The following is an 8,468-nucleotide window of genomic DNA, read 5'->3' as shown; positions in this document are numbered from 1 at the left end:
AACTTTTACAAAAACTTGCGCTTAAAAGTCTAAAACTGAATTAAATTTTTTTACAGAAGTTTCAAACTCTAAGAACCAGATTTCATGTCATCACTACATTTAATTTGACTCTGAACTTCTTCCAGGGACCTGGAAAAGAAAATATTTTATCAAACATATCATTACACTTTATGCATTTCACTTTGCCAATTCAACTTCACTAAAATCTTTTACACTTTACACTTTCTCTACAATTAATTTCTCACCCCCGCTCTCCAACATTGGGCTTATGCAAGCGCGTATGAAAAAATGTACAAAATTTTCAACAAACTACCTCCTAATTGTAATCCTGCATGTTAATAACTTAGACACACTAGACCTCGAAGAACACTTTTTTTTTTTTTTTTTTCAAGACTGTACCTAATGTGCTAAGCTTAAAATTTTATAGCAACTGTCATGTTAGCTGGAAAGTCTAGCTTTGACTGCTTACATTCACTACGCTACTTTAGTTTAATTTATTACCACGTGATAGCTTGCACCTTATACTTACCATTCATAACATCCAAAAACTTAAATTTTACAAAATAATTAACACAACACTTTACTTTTCCAATACCAATAACAAACATACGTCGTGAAATATTTACAATTCATTAACATTAAAAAGGTTACTCAGTTTGCACTCTACATCACAAGGTACAGAGTTGCTAACATCTTTTCTACAAATGTGCCATAATTTTCCCAAAAGAGTCTCTTGGACTAAAATCACAGTGCCATGTTTATGCTAGAATTAAAAATTCTTCAGATAAATGCGTAATTAAATGAAAAAGCTTGTAGAGACATTAGGATTTTTTTAAAGCAGGAGTGATGAAAAATTAGCAAACGCCTTCGCCGGGGATCGAACCGCGGACCTCTGGAATATCGGCCCAGAATGCAGAACCACTACACCATGAAGGCACACTAGGAAGGCGGGAGAAATACCTTATATACTGCTTTTTTTAAAGGGTGACTGGGGTTTTAGGGAATCCAATCGCCAAATCCTGGGTGTGGAGAGTCATCCTCCACAGCCCTTTTAGTTCGGGTGCCACTGTAGAGACATTAAGTATTTTTTTGAAGCAGGAGTGATGAAAAATTAGCAAACGCCTTCACCGGGAATCGAACCACGGACCTCTGAAATACCGGCTCAGCGTGCAGAACCACTCACCACGAAGGCACGCTAGGAAGACGTGAGAAATACCTTATAAGCTTATAAGGTATTTTCTTCCTTCTTTCAACATGTCTCCCTGGTGTAACGGTAGCACCCTCGTCTCGTATTCGAGAGGTCCAGGTTCGAGTTCCGACACTGCGCATTTTTCACATCTCCTGCTTCAAAATAACCTACTGACTCTACAGTGGCGCCCGAACTTAAAGGTAGTAGACGATAATTCGTCACCACCAGTATTTGGCGATTGCATCCCCTCCTCCCCCCTCGCCTTTTAAAAGGGGGAATACATAAGGTATTTTCTCGCTTCTTCCAGCATGCCTTCGTGATGTAACGGTAGCACACTCGGTGCCTATTTGAGAGGTCCGGTTTCGAGTCCCGGCACGTCCTCTCTGGCTATGGAAATTCTGGAGTCACCGGCCGCTTTCTTGCTCCCTGACGTTCCATGAGGAACCTCCTTTGGATTGCCTAGGACTTCACCGTTTGGACTGCCTCCTGATGTCCCTTCGGAAACCTCTTTGAATTTCACCGGAAGCCCGTCACCCATCGGTCGTTTGCCGCGTAAATTCTGGCTTGTCTGCCGAGACTTCTTCCCGTCGTTATAAGGCTCTCTCGGAACTAAGTTTTTCATACGTTGGTCTCACAACAGGCGTTGGTAATTACTCGTTTGTTCGCTACATTTAATGCATCTTTTTCCCTATCTTTTATTTTTTGACAATTTTCTTTTCTGTCGTGTTACCCCCAGTTATATGCAACTTTCCTTTTTTGCTCATCGAATTTCGTTCTTCTCTTTTTTTTCCACTATTTACGACTTTCTTTCTCTTCCTTTGAGGATCTCGTATTCCCGATGTTCAAGGAAATTCCGTTGCGATTCTCATTGGTCCTTTTACTCACACTAAATGATTCCTGCAAAATGCCGCTTATTATTGACATATTAAAGCGTTTATAATAGCACGTGATCTGGTCTAAATTTGCCTTTAACTGTCATCATTTTCAGCTCTCAAGTATACTACAGTTTCGCTTATTCGCTCAATCAAAAATGGGCCTTCGAGCTGAGTACAAAATTTTCCCACTTTTCCTTCTGGTGCACACGAAAAAGAATGTTTAACTTTCGAGACTTTGTCTCCCACATTAAAATCTATGTCCCGTCTTTTCTTGTAATTATAAAACTTTTGTTTCGCTCTCGCCATATCCGAATTTTAATTGTTTCATCAACTAACTTATGTGTGTCTAAGCAATTATGAGCGGAATTATTTCTACCACATTCAAAAATGATCAGCTATTACAAAAAATATGTATTTTTACTTTTCTCACAGCGTGGGTAGGAACTTAGTAGGACAATTCTTGTTAACTTATCAGGGAAAGTAGCTTTTATGCTATTTAAGTGCTCGATCAGGCTATAATTAATATCGTTAACTAATCGACAAATGTCGCAGGACTTAATATACTGAGCAACAAATTTTTGTAGCAGTGAAAAGCAAAAGTAACTTCTCGAACTCTCTGAACTGTTTTTCTTACCTCGAGATTACTTGAAAAATGGCACATCATGCAATTCCTGTAAAATACTTAATTTAAAACTCGCTGGGATATCCGGTCTTAATCCCTTATTGGAGTAAAACAAATGATTGTTTGTACCTATGTTTCCAAGAGCCATCATATCCAGGTGTTCAAAATGATCAGAATATGCATAAATATTTGGAATTTCCGGATGTGTTTGAAACTCTAAAATAAATGCTTCGCGAGACTGTACATTTTTTAAAGTTAACATTGCACATTTGACTTCATTCCCTTCGTCATCTAATTTTACTCTCGATAACGCGTCCGCTACTACATTTGGTTTCCCAGGAATATGTCTAATTAAGTGTATTCTTTCAACTTCAGGGTCCATCCTATTAATCTTTGTGAAAGATGTTTCCTGGAATATAAACGAACCAAAGCCGCATGGGGTATATAGTATGCAGTTATCGGTGCCTTTCCAAAATAAACTCGAAATTTCTAAACCGCCAAAAAACTGCTAACGTTTTCCTCTAGGTAGCAGTATATTTGGTTCAGTGCCTTGCCAAAATAGGCAACTGGCTGCCCGTCTTGCATAAGCACCGCTCCTACCGCAAAATACGCTGCATCTGCTGAGCTTCTTAATTTGCCTTCTATTTCAAGGAATTTTAAAACGGGAGCTTGAATTTAATGCTGCTTTCAATCTCTCACAAGTCATATTTACTTCAGCCAACCAGGTGAACCTGACATTTTTTTTTCTTTTCAAACTTAATAGTGGTTCCACTATATGAGCAAAATCTTCAATAAAAGACCTACTCTAGTAGCCATAGAGGAAACCCACACAAGTAAGGGACAAAACGCAGAAATGCAAACTGCCGGTTGACGAACCTGGAAATAAACGGAGGGCACAGAAACTATGGATTAATCATATGAGTGCTTTCAAGTCCTGTCAAGAAAGAATTTCTGCGAAAACGAATGGACATGTTGCAAAGATATAAATTATTTTTCCTTCCAGACTACTGGAAGGAAATGAGATGGAACTAAATTGAGAGAACACGAAAGTTTTGTGCAATGAAAATGAAACGTCTGTGGAAATTTTAATTTAGTTTTAGACATTTAACTTCAGGATTGGAAAAGTTGACTCATATTGCAGGTTTAGAATTTAAAATCTTTGCAAGGTCGTTCAACACAATTTGGTGCGATTACTTAAATTCTGGTGGCGAAAATTGTATTAATTTTATATTAATTAATCAGTTATTTATAGTTTCAGCCTCTACTAAAACTTATACTTTTCATACTTCTCACCAGAATGCAAAAAAGTAACCAGTATTTGAATTGAGGTTTTTTTTTTATTATTTTTATTTCTTTTTTTAAATTTTAAGATTGAGCGTGTTTCTGACATTTGCGTGCATGTTACGTGTAATTTCATGCCAGCTCTGAAAACTTTCACATTGTGATTGGCCCATGTGTAATGTAAGTTTGAGACCACTGTTTTAAAATATCGTTTATGTAATATGTCTTCTTGCGTTGTAGCAAAGTGCCAAAAAATTCATAGAAATGAGAAAGAAGGTGATGTTCTCTTTCATATTTTTCAAAGGACAATTTGCTTTTGGCGAAAAAAATGGATACATGCGTCGAAGACAAGATTCAGTTAAAGTGAAGAATGCAAGAATTTGCAGCGAACATTTTCTACACAGTGATTGTGAAGATGACATGAAAATTCGCTTGCTTTGGTTACCGCAAAAGAGGCTGTTAAAATCCAATACTGTGCCAAATAAAGAAAATAATGCAGAGTGCTTTTGTAAGACTACGAATTAAGTTGGAAGAAAATTTATTTTGATGCCGAGTGCGAAAATGGTGATAAGAATAATAAATCAGAAACGAATGATTTTAAAACAGAACTTATAAATGGCAATGTAAATTGTTGTATGCCCTGTGACGATACTGCTAGCACCCCCGCGGGCACAGGTGCTGAATTATAACTTCCTGTTTGTTCGCGGACGAAATGGACGATACCTGCAAAAAGCAGGACTGCAGATAAAACCCCCTGGGAGTTTCCGGACACAAGGAACTAATTATGTTTATCTTCGCAGATAACAAAAACGAGTGAAATCTTTGTGTAAGAGTTCTTCATGTGATTTTGAGGTGACAGGACGCATCTTTTACGTTCTAAACCACGCCAGTGGTTTCTGTAGAACAATAGTTTTTTTATGCTGTAACTACAGTAAAAAGGACGCTTTTTTGCGTCCCATCTGCGTTAGCGGATATTGTATGATTTAGGGCTGTAATGATCAGTTTACTTTTATGTTTTAATCAAGAAATCTGTTTTAGTTTATCAAATAAATAATTTAAAAGACAACCTGTCTTTCTTTCACCCGACAAGGGTGTACTGACGTTACAGCTATAATAAATGGTGGCAGCGGTGAGATGAGAAAATCTATGCAGAAATTACAGACCGTCAGGCTCTAAAGATTCATCTCAAGATTGTGGGACAGTCATTGTCCGGATATCAACAATGTTTTGCAGATATTACAGACCGTCAGGTTCTGAAGTGCAGCACGAAAGGTTACGAACATCAGTTCGAAAAAGTGATTACAGCTCTCCGAAGCGGTGAGATGAGAAAATCCATGCAGAAATTACAGACCGTCAGGCTCTAAAATTTCATCTCAAGATTGTTAGACAGTCATTGTCCGGATATCAACAGTGTTTTGCAGATATTACAGACCGTCAGGTTCTGAAGTGCAGCACGAAAAGTTACGAACATCAGTTCGAAAAAGTGATTAAAGCTCTCCGAAGCGACGAGATAAGAAAATCCATGCAGAGATTGCAGACCGTCCGAGTCTGAAATTCATCTCGAGTTTGTAGGACAGCCATTGTCCGAACATCATCAAGTGTTTGCAGATAGTACAGACCGCCAAGCTCTGAAGTGCAGCACGAATTTACGAACATCCGTTCGAAAAGTGATTTACAGCTCTTCGAAGTGGGGAATAGAATCCACGAAGAAGTTACGGACATCAGTCCAGAAAAAGAGGAACGACAGTATCCTGAAATAAGCTCATCTTTAAGCGCGGTGATAAAGATGTTACTTGTGCGATCATCTTTGTGTTCGAGAAATTTACCGCAGTGAGCGTGTGGGACAATTATTGTCCGAAGATCATCAGATCATTGTGATGTGTAGGGTATTGAAAAAGTGATATGTGGGTGATCACCCTTGTGATCGAGAAAATTTAGATCATCAGATCTTGTGTGTGTGCGTTATAGGTGCCTGGATCATCAGTGTCCATAAAATCTTAAATTGTGAGAAGCGAAGTCTCCAATCCAGACGGGTAAGTACCTTGGATTTTTATATTGAGGCAGTAAAGTAATTTAATTTATTTCTGTAAATCAGTATGTAAGTTCACATAACTGTTTTAAGTCAACTTGTTCCTGTAAAGCTTAAATAAATGTGCTTTTTGGGTTTTAGGTTACAATAAAAAAGTATAAAATTTAGAATTTAAACCTGTGTTAATAGATTTTTTTTTAATATCTGAAATGTTAATGTGTTGTGTTTAAATTAAACTTATATATTGCATTGTGTAAAGGAGTAGAATTACTGTAACTTGAAGGTTTTAATGTTAGGTGGCATTCTGACATATCATTTCTAAGACGTTTTGAATGTTATAAATATTAGAATTTCAGTTAAGGTGTGTCAAACTTTTATTTGTGTAAGAACTGAGAATTTTTTTTTCTATTGAAGGAGTAAAAGGGGAATGATAAAACCCCCAGTATCTTTCCTTTTAACTGTTGTCATATTAATGTTAATTACTAGCATATGGATAGGTATTGTGTAATTTATTGTATTTCTGAATGCATATTTTAACATATCCCAAATTTTGAGGAAAGTATATTGTATTATCATAAGCAAGTGTGTTTTACGCAACTGAATTTAAAGTTTTTCAGAGGATAATATTATTTGTAGTTTCATACGTCCTCAAGTAGACAATTTTTGTTTTTATTTTTGAATGCAATGTGCATATTATAGTGTAAACTGTCTTGTTTTTGTCTAACATCTGTAAAATAGGTTGTGAAAAAAATTATAAAAGTTTAATTTTTACTCTCTCTTGTGAAAATGATATCTGTTTAAATCAATTGTATGTATCTGTAGTGTGAGGGTGCTATAATTGTGTAGGATCATAATTTTGGTTATATCATGGCATTCTTAGCAAAAGTTAGGAAAGAGGATCTTAAATCCTTGACTGAAGAGTTAGGGGGAAAAGTCAGCCCTGAACTTAGGATATTGGATTTAAGACAGCTGATTATGGGAAATGAATTCTATGAGGAGGAACTAGTGAAAGGCCTGTTAGAAAATATCACTTCAACGAGGCTTGAGAGAGAAAAAAAGGAGCAGGAGAGAATTAGGAGAGAAGAAGAAGAAAGGCAGGATAGAATTAGAAGAGAAGAAATGGAATTTGAATTATCCAAGTTACGTTTACTAGCCGCTAATGGAAATGACTCTGGAAATGGTGGGAATGAAGAAGATGGACTAAAAAAAAGCCGATACGATCTAAAAAAAGTGATGCCAAAATTTGATCCTGAAGAGAACGATATCAGTTTGTATCTAGTCATGTTTGAGCGCCAAGCAAAGCGTGCGAATCTTCACCAATCAGAATGGGTTTCGGTTTTATTGACAATTTTGCCAACTGACATAGTTCAGCTGATTATGTGAAAACCAGAACAGCAGGCTTATGATTACGCTTATATAAAAAGGATACTGCTTAAAAGGTTCAAACTTAGTCCAGAAAAATTTCGCATCAAATTCGTGCAATCTCAGAAACACCCTCAAACCACTTGGAGAGATTTTGCCTTTGAATTAAGGAATTACTTTGAAGAATGGATTGCAGGTTTGGAAGTTACGGATTTTGAACTTTTAAAGGAGTTCATGAAACGGACCAAATGAAGCGTCGTGTAAATGCCGAAGTGCGGCAACATTTTATTGACGAATGGTCGAAGATAACGACTCCAGAGAAATTAGCGGAAATGCTGGAAGAATATGAAAATGTGCGTGAACCCCGGAAGAAGATCTCTCCTGTTCATAGTTCGGAGTCACAAAGGGGAAATATAAATAATTTAAATTCGAGGGATCCGAAAAAGTATCACCAGTCTGGATGGGAAGATAGATATGCCTCTGACAGAAAGGAACATCTCCGGAATCAGGATGAGCGTCAATTTGATATGAGAAGACCAATTAAGTGTTATTTCTGCAGTTCCACCGAACACTTAAGGCCTCAATGCCCGAAAGTTCAAAAAGATTTCAAATCGCCAGCTGTAGTAAATAGGGTACAGGAAATTGAAGAAGATTGTTTAGCCCCGTATCTAACGATGGCTAAAGTGAACGGTTTTGATCTTCCAGTTTTGAGAGATACCGGGTCATGCATTGACGTAATTTGCAAGAAATATCTCACTCCTTCGATGCTGACGGGCGAGACTGTTTGTGTAAAACACCCGTTTGATGAGGCCCCAATTTGTGTACCCTTAGCAAACATTACAATAGAAGGAACTTTTGGCCAAGTAACAACAAAAGCAGCGGTCACTCGAAATGAATTGGAACATTATCTGTTAGGAAACAGAACCGCCGAAAAATTAGCCGTAGATCAACAGGATAAACTTTTCTTTCAGGTGAAAACAGGTATTCGAGCTCCGAGTCAATCAAAGAATGAAATGGGGGAAAGTTGTCCACTGGAGTCTGAACGCGGCGAACTCGAACCCTCAAGCGAAGTTTCTCCCCTCATTATAGAAAGGGGTAAAGTCTTGTCTC

Source organism: Stegodyphus dumicola, chromosome X2 (assembly GCF_044657685.1).
Source record: "Stegodyphus dumicola isolate Sdum_Otavi_A_Nest chromosome X2, ASM4465768v1".
Classification (NCBI taxonomy): domain Eukaryota; kingdom Metazoa; phylum Arthropoda; class Arachnida; order Araneae; family Eresidae; genus Stegodyphus; species Stegodyphus dumicola.
This window is presented reverse-complemented; position numbering follows the sequence as displayed.